Here is a 22,701-nt window from a genome sequence, read left to right as displayed (position 1 = left end):
ATTTTTACCCCTACGCTATCCAAAGCTTTTCCTACTGTTGCACTCACAGGAGTGGGAATAGTAATTTTTACCCTCTCACTATCCAACAAAATCTCAACTTTTATTTACATTACATTTATTATTTTTACATTTTAAGATTTTTTACATTATTTTAAGTATGGTTTAGTTTATTGTTTTTAATATGTAATTACTTTTATATTATTTTTAATATATTTAAAACATTCAATATTTTAGTTAACTATATTTTGGCAATCTATATTTTGGATTCGATATTTTAGTACTTACCAGTTTGTAGATAGGGATTCTATATTCTGTACTTCGATATTTTGGAGTAGATATTTTGGGCATTCTTTATTATGTCCCTCAATATTTAGTCACTGAACTGTATCTCCCTGCAATGGGGCTAAGTTTAGCAACTTAGTGCCAACACAGGCGCCCTTGCACCGTAGTGCAAGAATGTCTGCGTGCAGGAAAGGATTTTTTATGTGTAGGAAGGTGTCCCTTCCTGCACATAAAGAATCATAAAATATCATTCTGTCACTGTCATGTGTGCTGCTTCATGCAACACACATGAAACTCACAAAATTGCATTGCTTTAAAGGATTGTTTATGTACAGGAAGGGGCACCTTCCTGAACATAAACATTCCATGGCATTTTGCTTTTTCCATGTGTGCTGCACAAGACAGCACACATGGAAAAAGCAACAAGCATTTGCAATGCAATAGGTCTCGCATTAGGAAAGTTTGAGCTATTGGTATTGTAAATGACACATTTTTTATTTATGTGTTGGTTTTGAAAATAGCGAAATTAATAGCTTTGTCACCCTCAGTGCGGGTGTGGGATTGTGGTTGTGTGTGGGGGATTGTAGGGTGTGGGGTTGGGTGTGTGTAGGTTGTGGTTGTGTGTGGGGGGTTGTGTGTGTGGGGTTGTGTGTGTGGGGTTGTGTGGTTGTGTGTGTGGGGTTGTGTGTGTGCGTGGGGCTGTGGAGTTGTGTGTGTGGGGTTGTGTGTGTATGGGGGGTGTTGTGTGTCTGTTGGGGGTTTGTCTGTGTGTGGGGGGTTGTGTGTGAGTGTGGGGGGTTGTGTTTGTGTGGAGTTGGATGTCTATGTGTGGGGTGGTGCGTGCATGGGGTTGTGTGTGTGCGGGGTTGTGTGTGTGGGGGCTGGGGTTGTGTTTGTGTGTGTGTGAGGTTGTGTGTGTGGATGTTGCATGTGGTTATGTGTGTGGGGGGTTGTGTGTGTGGGGTGTATGTGTGGGGGTTGTGTGTGTGTGGGGTTGTGGTTGTGTGTGTGTGTGGGGTTGTGGTTGTGTTTAGGGGGTGGGTGGTGTTGGGTTGTGTGTGGGGGATGTGTGTGTGGGGTTGTGTCTGTGGGGTTGTGTGTGTGGGGTTGTGTGTGTGGGGGGCTGTGTGTGTAGGGTTGTGTGTGTGGGGTTGTGTGTGGGGGGGGGTTGTATGTTTGGGGGGTTGTGGTTGTGTGTGTGCTGGGTTGTTTGGTGTGTGGGGTTGTGGTTGTGTGTGGTTGTGTGTGTGTGGGTTGTGTGTGGGGTTGTGTGTAGGGTTGTGTGTGTGGGGTTGTGTGTGGGGTTGTGTGGTTGTGTGTGTGGGGTTGTGTGTGTGTGGGGCTGTGGGGTTGTGTTTGTGGCGTTGTGTGTAGAGTTGTGTGGTTGTGGGGTTGTGTGTTTGGGGGGGTTGTGTGTGTGTTGGGGTTTGTCTGTGTGGGTGGGGTTGTGTGTGAGTGTGGGGGTTGTGTTTGTGTGGGGTTGTGTGTCTGTGTGTGTGGTTGTGTGTGCATGGGGTTGTGTTTGTGGGGGGTTGTGTGTGTGGATGTTGAGTGTGGTTATGTGTGTGGGGGTTTGTGTGTGGGGTATGTGTGGGGTTGTGTGTTTGTGTGGGGTTGTGGTTGTGTTTGCGGGGTGTGTGGTGTGGGGTAGTGTGTGGTTGTGTGTGTGTGGTTGTGTGTGTGTGGGGTTGTGTGAGTGGGGGGTTGTGTGTGTGTGTGGGCTGTGTGTGTGGGGTTGTGTGTGTGTGGGGTTGTGGGTGTGTGTTGGGTTCGGTGTGTGTGGGGTGGGGTTGTGTAGTTGTGGGTTTGTGTGTGTGGGGTTGTGTGTGTGGGGGATTGTGTGTGGGGGGTGTGTGTGGGGGGTTGTGTATGGGGGGTTGTCTGTGGGGTTGTGTGTGGTTGTGATGCTATGCTATGTTTTGTGATGCTATGCTATGTTTTGTTATGCTATGCTTTGTTGTGTTTTGTTATGCTATTTTTGTTGTGTTTAGTTATGCTATAATATATTTTGTTATGCTATGCTATGTTTTGCTATCCTTGGCTAATTATCTAAAAATTCGGCACAACAAATCGAATATTGAATCTATCTATGATATTTGTTCTGTTTTGAAATTTAAAGATGCTGAGATATTGAATGAATTTTCTACCTTTTATAAATCACTGTATACATCCGAAACACAACCCTCAGATCAAGAATTGTCACACTTTTTTTAATGTTCAGAAATCCCAACATATTTATTTAGTTTATTTTATTTATAAAGTTTTATATAGCGTGAAATTGATCCCGGAGGATATCCGAGCACTTTACAATTTGAGGCAAAGGTAACAGATCAGAACATTAGTCTTACTTTGGGAATCTAATGGGCATTGAATCAACTAGAACAAACATAATAGAACAAACATAACAGCTCAACACACACCCTCCTTGTCGCAAGGTGCAGGAGCCCTCTATGTGACATGGGAGTAATCAGGTGAATTGGAAATGCCCCTGAGGACAAGACTGGAGCCCAGCAGCGTGACCTGGAAAGAGCAAGCAGAACATATGCAATCAGCAATGGTATTCCTTCTGATTTATCTTCCTTGGATTTAGACCCATCACGGAAAGAATTACTTAAAGATCTCCAATGTCTCATAAAAGATAAAGCGCCAGGCCCCGATGGCTTACTTTTACTGTTGAGTTTTATCTTCATTTTTCTACACTTCTATTACCCAAGCTGCATTCCCTGATAAAATCTTTCTGCTCCGTAAATAGCCCCGCAGGCTCTTTTTCAGAAGCCCACATCTGTCTCATCCCGAAAGAAGGGAAAGATACCAAACACTGTAAAAATGATAGGCCTATTTCCCTAGTTAATTACATTCTTATTTACCAAAATTGCTGGGTAAGGAGCAATCTGGCTTTGTTAAAGGACATCTTATTACAGATAATACACGTCTTCTTTTCAACATCTTATCTAAGTCATCCCATCTAAAGCAGCCCCTTGCAGCTATAGCATTAGACACAGAAAAAGCATTTGATAGAGTTGAATGGACATATCTGTTTTACACTCTTAAGTGGTTTGGCACTAAGTTTATATCTTTAATATCTCTCCTCTATTATAATCCTCGTGCTGCAGTCTGTGCTAATGGCATGATTTCCCTGTTTTTTTAATTTGGGGCAGAGGAGTACGCCAGGGTTGCCCTCCTTCTCCCTTTCTTTTTAATCTAGCATTGGAACCATTCCAATCTAAATTACGTCAAAATCCAAACTTGCATGGCTTCCAAACATTAAACTCCCAGATTAAATATGCAGCTTATGCTGATGATATTTTACTTTTTATGTCCAGAGCAGAAGAATCAATCCCAGATTTTTTAGATGATGTAAATGCATACTCTATTATTTCTGGATATAATCTAAATAACGATAAATGTGAGATTCTTCCTTTAACCAAATATACTTTTAAAACAGACTTTGTTGCTTCTAACTTTACATGACGTCCGAAACATATTAAATCTTTAGGTTTACACTTCAGTTCCTCAGTCTCAGATACAGTAACATTATGTATGAATAAATGTATACAAAAGATATCAGAATTAACTACCAAATGGCATCCCCTGTATTTGTCATGGTGGGGATGCTTGGACACTATAAAGATGATGCTATCACCCATTGTACTATATACTATTAATATTATTCCAGTACCTATTTCTGCTAAATTATTTAATAAAGTTAGTTCCATCCTTTCCTCCTTCCTGTGGAACAATAAGAAATCCCAAATGTCTTTATTGAAATTAACTTGACCTAAATTGGAGGGCAGATTTAACTTTCCATACTTCCAAGCATACCAAAAAGCCTTCCTTCTACGTCAAGCCTCATGTTGGTTGTCAAACTCCACGGAGGATTGTCCACTCTGGACCTCACTTGAAAGTCTATTTTTAAACCCCTTTTCCTTCCTGGAGTACCTCTCCTTCTCACACAAACCTCAATCTTTGTCCACTCCCATAATTAAACTTACCTCCAAACTCCTTAAACCAACTCCTCCCTCACCTCCTAACACTCTAGACTCTTTTCTTAACTCACCAATCTGGCATAACAAGAATCTTCTTATCCGAAATAAACCTTTCTATTGGAAAACTTGGATTAATCAATTATTCATAGGATCAAATCTTCTACCCTTTTCCTCGCTTAGAGAATTATTTAATTTACCTGCTTCATTTAATCATAAATATATTTCCCTCAAGAAAGCTGGATGGATATGTACTAGGCCTGGGCGGTAAATTCCGTTCTTCTCGCGGAATTTGTGGAATTTGGGTAATTTTGCATTCCACGGAGAACGCGGAATTGCCAAAATCTCTGCAATGCGCGGCTTTGCGTAATTTGTTGCTTGTTTGCACTTTTAAAATGTGTGTTTGCAAGTTATTTCTCCCCGAGCACGCAAACAGTGTTAGCGAACAGGAAAAAAGCATCGCAAACAGGCGGAACAAGAAATTCCACGTGTTTGCTGAACTTTTGCGTGCACGCAGAGATTTTTAGACGTTTCGCGGAGCTTTGCGGAGCGCGACTATGCAAATTACGCCCACCCCATATATGGACCTCCAGTTAACTAACACACCTGATACCTCAACCACTTCAAACTCCTCCTCAAGACTTCATACTCTGTTACATACCATGCCCAGAGCTTCCACTATCTATAATTATTTACAAAACTCAGTCACTGATAGGCAGAAATCTAAAACAGAACAGCTAAGGGAGCGTGAGTTTAAAACGTCCTGGCCGTTGTCACTTTGGAAAAAATATTTGGATCAAGATCTGTAGGTCTTCTAGAGCTGCCAATACAACACAGACACTGTTTTTGTATACAATAGACTCCTACTAACCCCACTTACTTTGAGTAAAAGTTTCTCATCGGTGTCCGATCATTGCTGGACATGTTCATCCACCAATGCCGATTTATTTCATACGCTATTATTTTGTCCGTGTGTATATGCATTTTGGAAACAAGTATCGGCCCAAATCAATTCAATATTCGGTACTCACTCTCCTTTCTCCTTCACTCACATTTTTCTAGGAAGTCTTTCTCCTATTTGGGAAAATGTTATTTAGTTATTTATTTATTTATTTTCAACAAACCAGCAGTTACATAGCATTCAAAACATTTCAAATCGTCAATGGTCAATAATACATGTCATATGGAGTTACAATCAGTATTATGCACATATCACAGTTTTGCAAGTCCCGCATCAGCAGATGTCATCCTGTCTTACATGTGTCTCTACCCTTCCCATCTATTTGTCGTTCCCTTTTCTGCAGTGTCTATCAAGTGTGTGGTTCATCAGTCTTGGTATCATGGAACTAAGGGACATATTATCAAGGGGGTTTATCTCCGCTTTTTTGGCTTTAAAAGCCAAGAAAGGGGAGATAAAATTATCTCCCTATTACCTAGCTGTCGCTAACACCAGTTACCGACAGCTAGTAGGAGATAGCTAATAGGAGATAGCGACCATCTTGGGCCCCACTTTGCATGTCAGTGATATTTATCACTAATGATATGCAAAGTGGGCGTGCCAAGATGTTAGCGACTGAAAACAGTCGCTAACATCGCTATCTGCTATTACCAACTTTTGGAGATATTCGCGCTAAGCGCGAATATCTCCAAAAGCTAACACCTGCCCTGAGCAGTTCTTAGCCATGTTATCCAATGGGAGGTGGATAACATGGCTAAGAGCATTAGCTCTGTAATGCATGAATATCGCTGACTTTTCAGCGATATTCATGCATTGCGGCGATTTTTATCGCATTTGCGATAAACCTTGGTAATACCAAGGTTTATTTGCGGTAAAAATCGCCGCAGCGCAGCGGTAAATTTTTGTCTCTAACCAAGCAATAGCGATAATTATCGCTATTGCTTGGTAATATGCCCCTAAGTTCTTTATAAGTCGGATCATGGTTCAGGCTCTTGTGTTGCCTGCAAGTATTGAACAACCGGATCCCAGAAATCTCTGGGCCGCGAAGCTTGTGGAATGTCTTCTGCATAGGTCTCCAGCATGGTTTTACAATAGGTCATGTCCGAGATCCAGTCTTTAAGTCTGGGGGGGTCTCTTGCTGCTCCACCTCATCGCTATGCACTTTTTTGCAAGCAGCAGTGCTACCGCAAATAATGTCCTGCTTCTAGCATGTTTAAGCTTCCTGACACCCAAAATGCACACCAAGGGAGTGTTGGGGATCCGCTCTGATAGCATTTTGGATAGTGTAGTGGTGACTTCATCCCAATATGTCTGCAGGTGTATGCATGGCCATGAGGTATGTAAAAAGTTAGCGCCCAGTGCATTGCACCTCTGACAGGCATCCGTCTCTCTTAGGCCTAGCCTGTGTAGTTTGGCCGGCATATAATACAGTTGGTGAAGGAATTTAAAATGTATGATGCGCAAGTAGCAGTTCGACGTGAGAAGTGTGAGTTGTGTGCAGCTGTAATGCCAAACTTGTTCATCTATTGTCTCGCCCTGCGCTACCTCCCCTCTGCCCAATGCTGGGGTGGGTCTCTAAACCTGTTCCTCTTGGGCTGCATTATATAAGCATGTTACCAGATTTTTCCGGTTGGGAGCTGTTAGCAATATTGGCAGTGAGTTCAATTGTGCAGGTTCACCTGGGAAATGGTGTATAAGGACGGACGGCCGTACGTAAACGTAAGTATGCTAATTTCTTTTCTTGTGTTACAGTGAGTTGAGCGTGCCTTGCCGTGGGCAACGCCGTGCATGTACCGGCAATTTGCATGCGCGGTGTGCTAATGCATGCCATGCCATTGAGGTGCATCTAGCCGTGTGAATATTGTCTCTTGGTGTGTACCCAATCGGGTCAGGTATGAGTGCAGTTAGTGGCAGAGGAGCTACTCTGTCTTTTTCCACTGCAATGTGTGGTATGTATGCATGTGGTTTTGTTGAGGAACCGGAATTGATTTCCGGTTATGTAAAGCATATAATCGATTATTAAGAATTAGCATGATGTATCTAGATTACTCACCTGAAGTGCGCAAACACTAGCATACACCCAAATCGCAGTAATTTAGGGTTCTAATATACACTGCATTGCATGTTTTACACTTGCTTGACTTGACCAACGCCATTTTGTGGCCTCGCTCGAAGCCCTACACTAGCAGACCCCATTCATTTCTTACACCAAAGTCGTTCCCCTGAGAAATAGCCCAACTGTTGCAAAACTGCTGTCTCTGCTCGTTAGACCTGTCAATGTTATAGGTAGGAGGAGGCCCGATAGGCACATTCCAGGAGGGGTGCGTGGCGGACTCTCTCGAAGTTAGCAGAAGGGAGTCATCCGTACGACCTTGCTAATCTAGGATGAGCTAAACCAAGAGCGCTTTGTCTCCCATATATGGTCTTTCCCTCTGCACCAACCTGTACCAACTTGTATGTTTCCATCTTAGGTAACGGTTTCGAGAATGTAACTGTATATATGTGATGTTCTGACAATGTGCCAGCAGTCTTCTTGGCGAACCTTGTGGGGTGAGGTCGCAAGGAGCTCCTCTGGCAGAGTTTGTTTGTTATAATAAACGATTGGACCTTCTACACTGCCAACCGACTGATTATTTGTAATGGGAATGGGACTGGTTGTAAGTATAACTCTAATTGGGTGGTGGTAAATATTTTTTCGGTACTTCAGTTGGCGACTCCGCCGGGACTCCGCGTTGGGATCGTCCCTCTGTAATCAGAAGAGAAGCGGGACTTTGAAAGGGGTGATTTTGATCAGGGGGGTTGAAGAATAGACCAAAAAGAATTCAGAGTCTGCTCCACTCTCCCGATCCCGAGAGCCCCAGCTGCTAGTAGTCCCACGCCGGAGTCCTTCGGGTGTAACCCGAGAACAAGCCACGTTGGCATTAGCAGGAGTTGGCAGTGAAGAACGTACAATCTGACCTGCGTGCACCAGGTGAGTGTCTTGTCCTGTTTTGTGTTGGATATCGTTTTGCAATTTTGGACTTGGAACTTGAGATAGGGGGTCTGACGGGGCAACATTGAAATTGCACATGCAGATGCCTCTGGTTTGGTCTGTGAGGGATAACTAGAGATAGAGACTAGACGCCTTTGTGGGAATTGCGGTTTTCACTCGGCCGGACTGCTCTCGGGAACGCCGGCAGTTGAGAATGAGTAGCACCCGGACATATCTGGAGCGGCGCTTGAAAAAGCGGGGTTAGCCAGAATAGTTCGGGAGGTGAACCATGAATGCTGTCGGATGGCCCGTAGGTCGGTCTGTGGTTTAGAAACCTGTGTAGTTATCTCTAGGCAGTCTAAGGACAAGACTGTTATAAGAAGACGTTTTGCAGCTTTGAAAATTTGGAAAGGGTTCTCCATAGGTGGGAGTCGACAGGCTCTACCTCTTGTTTGCAAATATCTGTGTTTCCGTTTGTTGATGTCGAATTGAAGATTTGTCTTTTTTTTGATGAAAGAGTGACTTTGAATGAAAACATGGCCATGTGTATGAGAGTGTTATGATTAATGATCATTGATTCTTCTGTGTTATGAACAATAATCCTTGATTCTTTTTCAACTCGAATTAGGTAGAAAAGGGCAATGCCGTGCTTTAGTAAATTATGCTTTGACTGCGTTCACGGAGGGAGCACGAGGTTGGACGAAAGCCAGCCAGCCCCTCCGGAAGGAACACCCAGCCATGATATGTACTGCAAGCACGGGATAGGTCCCCTTCTCTTCAATACCTTATGGCACAAATACACTAAAGACAATGTGGAACTACAGTGGCCGAAAACTGGGTCTTTTGACGAGAACAAGATTCAGTATTTACAAGAGCGTCTCTTTGCTAAGCGCAGTAGACAGGCTATGTTAGACACCCTTAACAAATGGCAGAAAGAGGCAAAGAGGAGACACATTCGGTCAGAAAAACTTCTAAAAATACAGCAAGGGCAAACTGTCACCCAGAAAGCCATTGCACATGACAAAAATAAGACAGAGGAAAATATTGAGTACGCAGTTTAGGTTGCAGGTGGATAAGAGTTATGTAACACGAAATGAGACAGAAGATGAGATAGAGGATCTGTTAGATAAAAGACCTCCCCCACGGTATGCTCCACAGCGCAGATACCCTGCGGTACCCCTTCAAGTGGTGGCTGAGCCCCAAGCCTCCGCACCAGAGGAACGCAGGTCTCTCACCCTTCAGGGGAATATCAGTGCCCCATCTACCTCAGTGAGAGATCTGGCCACCCTCGTCCCTGACTCCAGGCATACCCTGGAATCACCCCATGCACTGTTAAGTGTCCCGAGCCCTGTATGGACTTCCCAGTCAGCCGGCACAACGCCCGGAGAATCGGGACAGACACCAAAAGGGGGACCTGGAGGTTTGGACGGTAAACGACTATTCACTAGAGCATCTGTGGAGTATGGCGAAAAAGAAGCATTAGCAGATCAGGCCACCCAATGGATGCGAAACAATGTATATACTGTAGCCGACATATGGAGTACTCTAAAGGATCTAGAGCCGGTGATGCAGCAACACGCGCTGTACCAAATGTCCAATGTCCTCATAGGAGCTTGGGAAGTCAGCTTCCGAGATGGAAGTGCCCCTCAGAAACTATATAACATCCGAGATTGGACCCATAAATTCAACATGGATCTACAGGAGGTATATAAGAACGTAGATACATTGGTTAAATATCGAGGCAGGATGTTTTTAAAGAGTCCCATTTGGACTTCTCAACATCCCATGCAAGAGGTACACCCTATTTACCATCCCGAAATTCCCGAAGCACGCGATGCTGCCAAACAAGTAACGCGGGCTCGAGTACATGCCCGGTTCCAGGAACAATGGGTGTACACTCCATGGAAAAGAAGCGAAGTTCTTGCTCTGAAATCCCAACTACCTGACCCCCGTAAGAATTCTACCGCCTACTATAAGGAACTGACCTATGCTGCGGCCTCTGCCGTAATGACCCTGGCAGATGTCGAGTTATTCTTTGGGTTACTAGTTCCCGTTGATATATGGCGGCAGGTACACAACACTGATCATGCTGAACTAGGGGGGACCTGGGAAGACTTGAGAGGTTGGGACCGAGATCGTAAACCAGGGGATAAGCCTAGGAATGAAATAACTTCTCTGCCAGCAAAAATAATAGCATATATGCACACCTTGATACCTCCGTGAAAAGTTGATTGGGATAAACTGACAGCTTGTAGGCAGAAAAAGGATGAAAGTGTAACCGACTTCTTCACTAGATTAGAAGGAGTCTTCATAGACCTTAGTGGGCAAGATTTGGCCACGGAAGGTGGAATTAGGTTGTTTGTGAACAGATTTGTAACAAACTTGGCCCCGGAAATTTCTGCACGGTCACTGGCTGCAGAAAGTACAGTACTACGAACATAGAGAGAATGAAAGTAAGGATAAAGTAGAGAAAAAGGCCAAAGACCTCAAAACTCGGGTGCTGCTTCAGCAAGTTGTCCGAGGACAAGGAGGGGGGAGAGGAGCCAGAGGGCCCATGTCCAGAGGGGCGCCGCAGGCCGAGGCACGGGCGGGACTCTGACGGTGGGGATAAACCAATGTTCATATTGTAAAGAGGAAGGACATTGGAAAGCGCAGTGTCCTTTGTTGCTTGCCCAGAATGGTGCAGTCCGAGGGCGGGGACGAGGACGAGGCGGCTCCGATCGGAGTGATATGCGAAGAGAGGAAGGATCCAGCAAGTCTGAACAAAATCATTTCGATGGTCACCAAGGCAGGCAATATTATCACGATGATTATGCATTTGAGGATCAGGATGCGTATGTCCACGCATAGGACAGCCAGGGACAGAGTAGGGGCCAAGTGTCGATCCCAGTCAATCCACAGGGACCTTGTGTGAAAGGGGAATTGATGGGGACTTCTGAGAATTTCCTAATTGACACAAGAGCAATGAACAGTTCAGTTGCTCATTCATTGGTTCCAGGGGCGGCTCTGTCCGGGCAAAATAATGTTTCTGTGGGATTCTCGGGAGTCCCAGTTGTCAGTCCCATCTCCAAACCCATCCCCTTTACGATCGGTCCCGCCACTGTTGAATCACCTTTTCTGCTAACTTCGCATTGTGGGTAGAATTTGCTGGGCTTGGATATGCTGAAAAAGCTGAATGCCAAAATACATTGCTCCCCTGATGGGGTTTATTTAACGATACAACCCCGCACTGACTGCATGAAGCAATGTTTTTCTAAAAACGAACCTCTTCCCTCCGAGTTCGACGGCATTCCGGCTGCCTTATGGGGAACCGGGGATGCGGACGTGGGTAAGTTGGATATTCCCCCGGTTCATATTACGCTGAAGAACGGCGCAAAATTCCCACACATCCCGCAGTATAAAATTGCACCAGCCGGTGAACGGGCTCTGCTGTCCATTATTCAAGATCTCATTGACAAAGGGGTAGTGGAAGAAACTGCTGCCAATAGTAGCCCGATTTTCCCGATTTTGAAAAAGAATTCTGACTCTTGTACACAGGGACATGGCGATGCTTACCGTTTTGTGATTGATCACAGAGCCGTTAATAAAATTGTCGTGCCACAGTATCCTGTGGTAACGGACATCACCACTATCCTCACAATTAAGCATGGGCGGAAAATCCGTACAGCTCGCGGATTTTGCGGATTTTCGGTAAATTCGCAATCCGCAAACGCTCGCGAATTTACCGAAAATCCGCAAATTCGCACGCAGCGGATTTTTTTTTCTTGGTGATACAATTTTGCGGCGCGCGGCGTTCACTTACCGTCATTTAGCGTTTGCCGAGTTGTTTTTCTCAATATTTTGCGAGTGCTGCGCCATTTTGGATCTTGCTGTGGGATCCCGCGGGACTTTGGCGAGCGCGATTACGTCATTGCGGCTTGCCACCTTGCACAGCAAGAGTTTGTCAACGCGAGTACGCCGTGATCACGTATCACGGGAGTTCGCAAATGCGAACATGTACGTGCGGTGGGCAGCAACAATCTTGCACTCGCGAAAATACAAAATTTGCAATTCTGCACAAGAAATCCACCAGCAAGCAGCATAAACCTTCTGGAAATGATGATTTTTATCAGAATAACTTCTCAGGTTGAAATTTGCCTGCACTTTTTTTTGCAAGGAGTCCATTTTGGGGGGGGCGGGGGGGGAGGAAGTGCCCCACAGTCTCCAACTTCCTGTTCCTGTCCAGCAGGCTCCTCCCAGTGCTTTCTTCATGTGCTGGTCACTTTCATTCGGATTCTTCACCTGGAAGGATTACTTTTTGTGGATGCTGCTGTATATTTGGATTTGAGGCCTTTTTGACTTTCTTTGGATCACTTTTGGATTAGAAATTTCACAAGTAAGTTTGTTTGGGGCATTACAGTTGCTGCAACTACAATTTTGGAATTTTCGATTTTTGGGCTGTTTTGGGGCCTTTTGCCCAGGGGTACACAGTGGTGGGTGGACTGAGTCTTTCTGTGGGTGTCTTGAAACTTGTCAAATATATTTCGAGCCCTGCCAGACAGAGTAGACACCTGTTCATATAACGTTCCTATCAATCCTAAATCTACTGAGCGACATACCCTCGGTCCTGGGCCAACCCAGAGGACCACAGCCCATTGTCGTAAGCACTGCATTGGTTTCACAACCAAACAATATTTTATTTCCCCAATAAAAGTTGGACATAAACAGAGATCGCGAACGCCACATGCAAAATATTAAATTATACAGATTCAAGGTCAGAATAAACATCACCATACTGACTTTGAATTACATGTATACGGAACTAAACATTGCAGCACAGAACGCCCTAATTCCAGAACGAATTAGGAATAATCAATATAAACACACCATTTTAATATGGTGGCATGTTATACAGGCAGCTTCATGGTCAACTAATACCGACTGAAATCTCGCGAGATCACGCTAAGTTTACCGACCAAATACGAATCAGGTGCCTATTAACAGGTGTTTATACAGAATTATTATTCACATACCTTGCGTACAAATAATATTTGAAACAAGCGCATGTATCCAGTTACGCTTACTGTTAAAATTAAATCTAATCAGGCAGATCTCTACTAAATACACCATCTTAAGATGGCGGCCTTTCTCACAAGCAGGCTTAGGACAAATATACATCGGCCCGAAATCTCGCGAGACCTCGTGAATTTCATCCAATTTGGCGCCAAACAAAGGGTTCTTTAACTAGAACACCACAAGAAGCACCGTAACTATCGAGCACATCAAGAGAAGAAACACGAGGCATTGGCATAACTTACACGCTGAAGGTATGTAAATAGAAGTGGGGAGCTCAGATATAATATACAAAAATAACAATAAAAATGAAGCATTTTTAGTAGTTTTAAATTGCCAGCAACTTATATTTTCTTATCTTGTCACTCTAGCTAGCATAATCAACTGAAGTCATTTAAAAGTCCAGATCTCCAAGCTTAAGCACTGCAATTCAAATAAAGCGGAAGCTTGACTACTACATCTAACAAAAGGACACCGATTATAGAATATCTGGTACATAAACTAAAGGTATGTATCAGGACCTTAGTGATCTCTTTGAGTCAGTAATATCATATAACACAACTGATACACCTCTGCCTTTATCATTTTAGTAGAAGAATAACCAGAAGCTAAATACTAGGTGATAAGAAGCTATTACATCAAAGAAGCATCACCATTAAGGGATTTACGAAGTACCTTTTTGGAGCTGCAGAACAGACAACATACAGGTAGACTATTTATAGACCTAATTTTTAGGTACATGCATATAAGTAATAATACCATTTAAAATTAATACAAACATATACATTTCTTTTAGTATCGTCATTTTGAGCTAATCCACATCCATAAAGTACGTCACTTCTCTAGCACCAGCATAAGAACAACGTCCATATACAGCCAGTGCAGCTAATAATACATTCAGGTAAAGCCTCGCGTCTATTCCCTCTTGTATCAATATAGAGGTTGTCTAACACGTTAGCTACAGCGATACATAGAATCAGTATCCCTTACTTACAGAAATCAAACGAGCATCTAACCACACAGGTAGTAGATGCTACAAAACTAACTGATATGCTACCTAGCCTGATAAATGAAAGTAAGAAACCATATGCATCTCAACCCCTCAAATACCGAATCCCCTATGAATTTACTCATACATAAACAGAAGTTAAAATGGTATACTTATAAATGAATTGACCCAATGAGGATAACTATCCCGTACCCAATTCTTTTGTTCCCTACTCTTGTCCCTACTTCAGCTACTATCTGAACAAGAGCTACAATCTGAAAGTAAATCAGAAATTCTGTAATATCCAAATGTAAAAATGTTCAGAGAAACTGTAAGTGCAATATAGGAAATGTATCATAACTATGTACTAAGAGATGTAAATTTTGTAAATAAATGTAAAGTATAGCATAGGTATAGATGTGCCGAACCGTGTAGAGCTAATCAATGGAAGAAGAGAGACCTAGAAAATAAATAAGATGGACCAGTTCCGAGTTAAAAAATAAGGAAGTAAAATGTCTAGACGTTGTAAATAATCAATTTGCTGTTACCAGAGTATACAACTAAAATATTGTCTTTTTATTATCATAGATGCTATAGAGTAAGAAAAGAAATATGCAGAATTCCTGAGGAAGGCGCAGGCCGAAACGCGTTGAAAGGAATAATCTCTGCGTATTGTTGAATGTTTTTAAATCTTTTTCTATTGTACAGTATTTACGATTAGAATGTATTATATGTAAAATAAATGTGTCTAAAAATAACTCAAAAATATCAAGATTTGTACAAATGAAAGTATAGAAAAAACAGTGACAAAAGAAACATAAAAATCAACAAAATGAAATAAGAATAAATAATTTGAACAATAAACACCTAGTAAGTTTATTGATTTCAATAACGTCTAGTCTACTCAACAAACATTGATGTTATTAACCTGACACTTTCCTTCCTAAAAAAGGTGTCTTGAATTTAAACATCATGGAGGGCCTGGATGGCTTGGGATTGTGCTGATTTTTCTGTGATTTTCATTTTTTTGGGCTGTTGTTGTGGCCTTTTCACCCGGGGTAGTGAGTGGTGCATGAGCCTAGTCTTTCTGTGGGGTGTCTTGAATTTAAACATCATGGAGGGTATGGATGGCATGGGGTTGTGCTGATTTTTCTGTGATTTTCGATTTTTTAGGGTGTTCATGGGGACAGGCCATGTGGGTGGGGGCCATTTTGAGTGCTGCTACAGGCAGGCCCTGGCCATGTGCTGGGAGGCAGGGGGCCATTTTGAATGCAGGCAGTGTTCTTAGGTCTGCAACCATTTTGCCTAGCTTTCAACCTTTATGCCCAGGGGTAGTGAGTGATGCATGGGCCTAGTCTTTCTGTGGGGTGTCTTGAATTTAAACATCATGGAGGGCCTGGATGGCTTGGGATTGTGTTGATTTTTCTGTGATTTTCGTTTTTTTGGGCTGTTGTTGTGGCCTTTTCACCCGGGGTAGTGAGTGGTGCATGAGCCTAGTCTTTCTGTGCGGTGTCTTGAATTTCAACATCATGGGGGCATGAATGGCATGGGATTGTGCTGATTTTTCTGTGTTTTTCTGATTTTTTGGGGTGTTCATGGGGACAGGCCATGTGGGTGGGGGCCATTTTGAGTGCTGCTAAAGGCAGGCCCTGGCCATGTGCTGGGAGGCAGGGAGCCATTTTGAATGCAGGCAGTGTTCTTAGGTCTGCAACCATTTTGCCTAGCTTTCAACCTTTATGCCCAGGGGTAGTGAGTGATGCATGGGCCTAGTATTTCTGTGGGGTGTCTTGAATTTAAACATCATGGAGGGCCTGGATGGCTTGGGATTGTACTGATTTTTCTGTGATTTTAGTTTTTTTGGGCTGTTGTTGTGGCCTTTTCACCAGGGGTAGTGAGTAGTGCATGAACCTAGTCTTTCTGTGGGGTGTCTTGAATTTAAACATCATGGAGGGCATGGATGGCATGGGATTGTGCAGATTTTTCTGTTTTTTTATTTTTTGGGGTGTTCATGGGGACAGGCCATGTGGGTGGGGGCCATTTTGAGTGCTGCTACAGGCATGCCCTGGCCATGTGCTGAGAGGCAGGGGGCCATTTTGAATGCAGGCAGCGTTCTTAGGTCTGCAACCATTTTGCCTAGCTTTCAACCTTTATGCCCAGGGGTAGTGAGTGATGCATGGGCGTAGTCTTTCTGTGGGGTGTCTTGAATTTAAACATCATGGAGGGCCTGGATGGCTTGGTATTGTGCTGATTTTTCTGTGATTTTCGTTTTTTTGGGCTGTTGTTGTGGCCTTTTCACCCGGGGTAGTGAGTGGTGCATGAGCCTAGTCTTTCTATGGGGTGTCTTGAATTTAAACATCATGGAGGGCATTGATGGCATGGGATTGTGCTGATTTTTCTGTGTTTTTCGATTTTTAGGGGTGTTCATGGGGACAGGCCATGTGGGTGGGGGCCATTTTGAGTGCTGCTACAGGCAGGCCCTGGCCATGTGCTGGGAGGCAGGGGGCCATTTTGAATGCAGGCAGTGTTCTTAGGTCTGCAACCATTTTGCCTAGCTTTCAACCTTTATGCCCAGGGGTAGTGAGTGATGCACGGGCCTAGTCTTTCTGTGGGGTGTCTTGAATTTAAACATCATGGAGGGCCTGGATGGCTTACGATTGTGCTGATTTTTCTATGATTTTCGTTTTTTTGGGCTGTTGTTATGGCCTTTTCACCAGGGGTAGTGAGTGGTGCATGAGCCTAGTCTTTCTGTGGGGTGTCTTGCATTTAAACATCATGGAGGGCATGGATGGCATGGGATTGTGCAGATTTTTCTGTTTTTTTAGATTTTTTGGGGTGTTCATGGGGACAGGCCATTTGGGTGGGGGCCATTTTGAGTGCTGCTACAGGCAGGCCCTGGCCATGTGCTGGGAGGCAGGGGGCCATTTTGAATGCAGGCAGTGTTCTTAGGTCTGCAACCATTTTGCCTAGCTTTCAACCTTTATGCCCAGGGGTAGTGAGTGATGCATGGGCCTAGTCTTTCTTTGGGGTGTCTTGAATTTAAACATCATGGAGGGCCTGAATGGCTTGGGATTGTGCTGATTTTTCTGTGATTTTCGTTTTTTTGGGCTGTTGTTGTGGCCTTTTCACCCGGGGTAGTGAGTGGTGCATGAGCCTAGTCTTTCTGTGGGGTGTCTTGAATTTAAACATCATGGAGGGCATTGATGGCATGGGATTGTGCTGATTTTTCTGTGTTTTTCGATTTTTTGGGGTGTTCATGGGGACAGGCCATGTGGGTGGGGGCCATTTTGAGTGCTGCTACAGGCAGGCCCTGGCCATGTGCTGGGAGGCAGGGGGCAATTTTGAATGCAGGCAGTGTTCTTAGGTCTGCAACCATTTTGCCTAGCTTTCAACCTTTATGCCCAGGGGTAGTGAGTGATGCATGGGCCTAGTCTTTCTTTGGGGTGTCTTGAATTTAAACATCATGGAGGGCCTGGATGGCTTGGGATTGTGCTGATTTTTCTGTGATTTTCGTTTTTTTGGGCTGTTGTTGTGGCCTTTTCACCAGGGGTAGTGAGTGGTGCATGAGCCTAGTCTTTCTCTGGGGTGTCTTGAATTTAAAAATCATGGAGGGCATGGATGGTATGGGATTGTGCAGATTTTTCTGTGTTTTTCAATCTTTTGGGAAGTTTATGGGGACAGGCCATGTGGGTGGGGGCCATTTGAGTGCTGCTACAGGCAGGCCCTAGCATTGTGTTGGGAGGCAGGGGGCCATTTTGAATGCTGGCAGTGTTCTTAGGTCTGCAACCATTTTGCCTAGCTTTCAACCTTTATGCCCAGGTGTAGTGAGTGATGCATGGGCGTAGTCTTTCTCTGGGGTGTCTTGAATTTAAACATCATGGAGGGCATGGATGGCATGGGATTGTGCTGATTTTTCTGGTTTTGTCGATTTTTTGGGGTGTTTATGGGGACAGGCCATGTGGGTGGGGGCCATTTTGAGTACTGCTACAGGCAGGCCCTGGCCATGTGCGGGGAGGCAGGGGGCCATTTTGAATGCAGGCAGTGTTCTTAGGTCTGCAACCATTTAGCCTAGCTTTCAACCTTTATGCCCAGGTGTAGTGAGTGATGCATGGGCGTAGTCTTTCTGTGGGGTGTCTTGAATTTAAACATCATGGAGGGCCTGGATGGCTTGGGATTGTGCTGATTTTTCTGTGATTTTCTTTTTTTTTGGGCTGTTGTTGTGGCCTTTTCACCAGGGGTAGTGAGTGGTGCATGAGCCTAGTCTTTCTGTGGGGTGTCTTGAATTTAAACATCATGGAGGGCATGGATGGCATGGGATTGTGCTGATTTTTCTGTGTTTTTCGATTTTTTTGGGGTGTTCATGGGGACAGGCCATGTGGGTGGGGGCCATTTTGAGTGCTGCAACAGGCAGGCCCTGGCCATATGCTGGGAGGCAGGGGGCCATTTTGAATGCAGGCAGTGTTCTTAGGTCTGCAACCATTTTGCCTAGCTTTCAACCTTTATGCCCAGGGGTAGTGTGTGATGCATGGGCCTAGTCTTTCTGTGGGGTGTCTTGAATTTAAACATCATGGAGGGCCTGGATGGCTTGGGATTGTGCTGATTTTTCTGTGATTTTCGTTTTTTTGGGGTGTATAACTGAACTTCCAATCTTCCATTGCTTTTAGGTGCACAAGACTCAAGAGAACCACCAGTGCCAGGAAGAAGTCCTGCAGCGGTGTGTGTGTGCAGCATAACGTCACGCGACGTCACGTCTAGCCACAGACAACTCTGCAACTTGTGCAACTGCGGCCTGTTGTTCCGACCTGCTCTGAAGAAGATGGCCCCAAAAAAAGTTCCCAGTAGCTCCTCTAGCAAGAAAGTTGCCAGTAAGGAGCAGAAGAAGCAAGTTACCAAGGAGACTGGTGTGCCGCCCGCCACATTTTTTGAGAGTAAAAAAAAAAGTACGCCTGCAGCAGCAGCGGGATCTGCTGGCGACCAAGCTGGGAGCAGCACCCCCGCTCCATTGGGCTCAGTGCCACCACCACCACCACGCCAACTTAAGTCCAAGCCCTTGAGTGCTGCAGAGGCACTTAGTCTAGTTGTTCAATCACCATCGACCAGTGATGTTGGCTCGTCGCAAGAAAGCAGCAGCAATGTCCCTCAATCAACTCAGGTTGTTGTAACTCATCTGACGAGTGTTAAACAACCACAGCCGCAACAACAACCACATGTGCAAGACAAGCCCAAGTACAAGTGGAAGGAGAGGCAGCACAAGGAGATGCGCAAGCAGAGGTGCATGGAGGGTCACAAGTGCCCACAATAGTTGTTCCTCCTGAAGTAGGGGCACATCAGGAAATCGACAATCAAAGCGAGGTTTCATTTGAGGAAGCCACTCCTCCTGATGATCATTCATTGTCTTCCACTCCCCTAGCAAGGAAGAGATCAAGGGTGAGGTCTACATCTTTTTCAAGCACACCTCCTTCTGATAATACGGATCACAATTGGGAACCAGCAGCGCCACTGCCGTCTGAGAGTGAGGCACACCTTGATCTGACAAAGGTACTTAAGCGTAAAAGGAAGCTCGTCCAAAGTGTCATAGTTATGGAGTATGATGAGGCTCAACAAGAAGTGGCGGATACTGCTGCTGATGAAGGCTCTCACGACGACGACCCAGTCATCATAAAGGTTACTGCAGCCCCAGCGGGCATGCAGCAAACAAACATTTTGACCCTAGCCCGAGAAGCTGCTGAGCGTGATGATGATGTCAACGAGGAGGCAATGGAAACACAACAATCATTGGAGTTAACTAGTACACCAACACGTACCGCTTCCATATTTCTTCCTCGCCAGAAGGGACCTCCATCCACCTCGACCTCAATTAGTGGTGGTGAAAGTGCACAACGTACTAAAGTTCGGCAATCCACATCCTCCACTTCATCTGGCATTAGCAGCTTGACCACCACCACCAGTATTGCCGCCTTCTCCTGCCCCCACAGACAATTCAAGTCCCCAGCTTGGGACTTCTTTAGTGTTTGCCCAAAAAGGGAAACTTCGCCATTTGTAGCATTTGTAAGCTTGCAGTTAGTCGTGGTAAGTTTGGTACCAACTATGGTATCGGAGGCCAGAGTGGTCATCTTAAGAGACAGCCCGCTGTCCAATGGTTTGCGCACCTACAGGCGATCAAGGAGGCCCGAATTGCACGTCAAGAAAACGTTGATGTTTCATCTGATGATGACGAGGAGGAAGAAGACGTGCCAAACACTTCACTTACACCCAGTACCCCTGTCAGCAGCACACCCCATGTGAGCCACAATAAGAGTGTGGAAGAGAGTGAGACACCAATTCGAAAAAGTTCATCAGCGAGCGTAACTGGGTCGAAGAATTCATCATCATCATTCCGTAAATGCTTGGTCCAGGGTAACATTAGAACCATGTTGTTTACAGAAGCGCCAAATGAACGCAACCACCCACTGACGCGTCTGTATAACACTAAGCTGGCTAAAATGCTAGCTCTGGACCTTCTCCTTTTTTCTTTTGTAGAAGGGGTTGGTTTTCTAGAATTAGCGGCAGCGCTCTGCCCTAAATGGAAGGTTCCTAGCCGGTTCTATTTTGCCAGAGTTGCGGTTCCAGCACTACATGAAGATGTGCTGGAGGTGATTGAGGCAGCTTTGCAAAAGAGTGCTGTTCACACTATACATCTGACAACAGACATGTGGACCAGTGGCGTAGGCGCTGATTACATGTGCATCACTGCACACTGGGTCTCTTTTTCAGGGGTTAAAGCAAAGCTAAACGCAGGTGTTGACCCGGACCAAGTTTTTAAAGCTGCTCGGAAACATGCAACACTAGCCATGTTTGGCTTGGAGAAACGTCACACAGCACAAAACATTTTGGATGAGTTTAACACAAAGGTCTTTCACTGGCTGTCCCCAAAAAACCGCCAGATTGGTTATGTTTCCACGGATAATGGCGCCAATATAGTTAAGTATAAAAAACAATGGTCCTTGACTTTAAATCAAACACAATTTCATGAGTATCATTTCTTATTTGGTAATGCGATTAAATCTGCATGCAATGATTCAGGCAAGGTAGGGGAGATATATTCAAGTAGACATTACATTTGTGCACATTAAATGCAAAGAAAAGACCGTACCCAAAAATAATATGTTCAGCCTATAGGAAGAAAGAAAAGATTATAGCCACACTCTGGGTACACATTTATTTACAATCTCATAAAACAATTATGATCATAAACGGCGCAAAAGACTATCAAAGTGTAGTCAGTGGAAAGGAAAGGGGTGCTCAAGTGATTTGGAGAAGGAGAAGGGAAGGATAGCAATTATACTGTACAATTATGATATTTACATAAACCAAAGCGGAGAAACTTCCGCTGTCATATGAGCCTGTCCACAACAATTGAGGAGGGGAAAATAAAAATAATTGGTACAGGCACACAAGTTGTAAAGCGTCGACGTTTCGACCCTGGAAGGATCAGGCAGAATATCCATCAGAATTCATACCAGACCCAGGTCCTTTGATTCTGTGGGTGATACCCCATTGATTTAATGGCCAACATAGTTAAGGCCATGGAGATGGGTGACTATTTCATAGTGCAGTGTTTGGCGCACTGTATAAACCTGGTTGTTAAAAAATTCTTGAGTGAAGACAGTCCAGCGTGTGAGATAGTGGCCATCTGCCGAAGAATGTGCAACCATTTCAGCCATTCTTTTAAGGCCCGGAAGCATCTGAGGACCCTGCTACATGAACGTCGAATGCCAGTGAAAGGACTCATCCAGGAGGTGGCAACACATTGGAACTCAACCTTCTACATGCTTGAGCGTCTGTATGAGCAGTATACGGTACTCGATCAGTATTTCTTAACACTGGGTACAGCTCTGAAGGACCTGAGGCTAGATGCGGCGCAATGGGACCTAGTTAAAAGCCTGACAGACATGCTTTGTCCTTTTGAGGTCTTCACGCGTTCAGTCAGCAAGGAGGACTGTAATTTGGGAAAAGCTATCCCATTGTTGCGCATGCTGGAGCACCAACTGAAGGCAGTGTCTTCTATGTTTGAAAAAGATGAAGAAATGAAAGACGCTTTTCTTTTGGCGGAGAAATTATTAGAGCGCCTACTTGGTGATGAACGTCTTAAAATGATCCACTCAGAACAGCATTACATTTGTGCTACTATTCTGGATCCACGCTACAAAAGGGCGCTGGCAGGTCAGCATTCTTTCCTTTTGGTGATCAAGATGTTACAAAGTACAAACCTTGGCTAGCCTTGTCAGCCAAGAGGTTTGAAAGAGAACGGCAGGAAATTGAAGGAAAAGGCAGTACATCAGCATCAGCAGGCCATCCCAAGTCAAAAGAATCCACTTCTGCACCTGTGGCTGTGGCACAAGTGACCTCTCAGCCGTTAAAGACACCGGCAACCGGATCATCTGCACCAGACACAACAGTAACATTGGATGCAGAAGAGGATTGACTAACT

The sequence above is a fragment of the Lissotriton vulgaris genome, chromosome 5, assembly GCF_964263255.1.
Source record: "Lissotriton vulgaris chromosome 5, aLisVul1.2, whole genome shotgun sequence".
In the NCBI taxonomy this organism is placed as follows: Eukaryota; Metazoa; Chordata; class Amphibia; order Caudata; family Salamandridae; genus Lissotriton; species Lissotriton vulgaris.
This window is presented reverse-complemented; position numbering follows the sequence as displayed.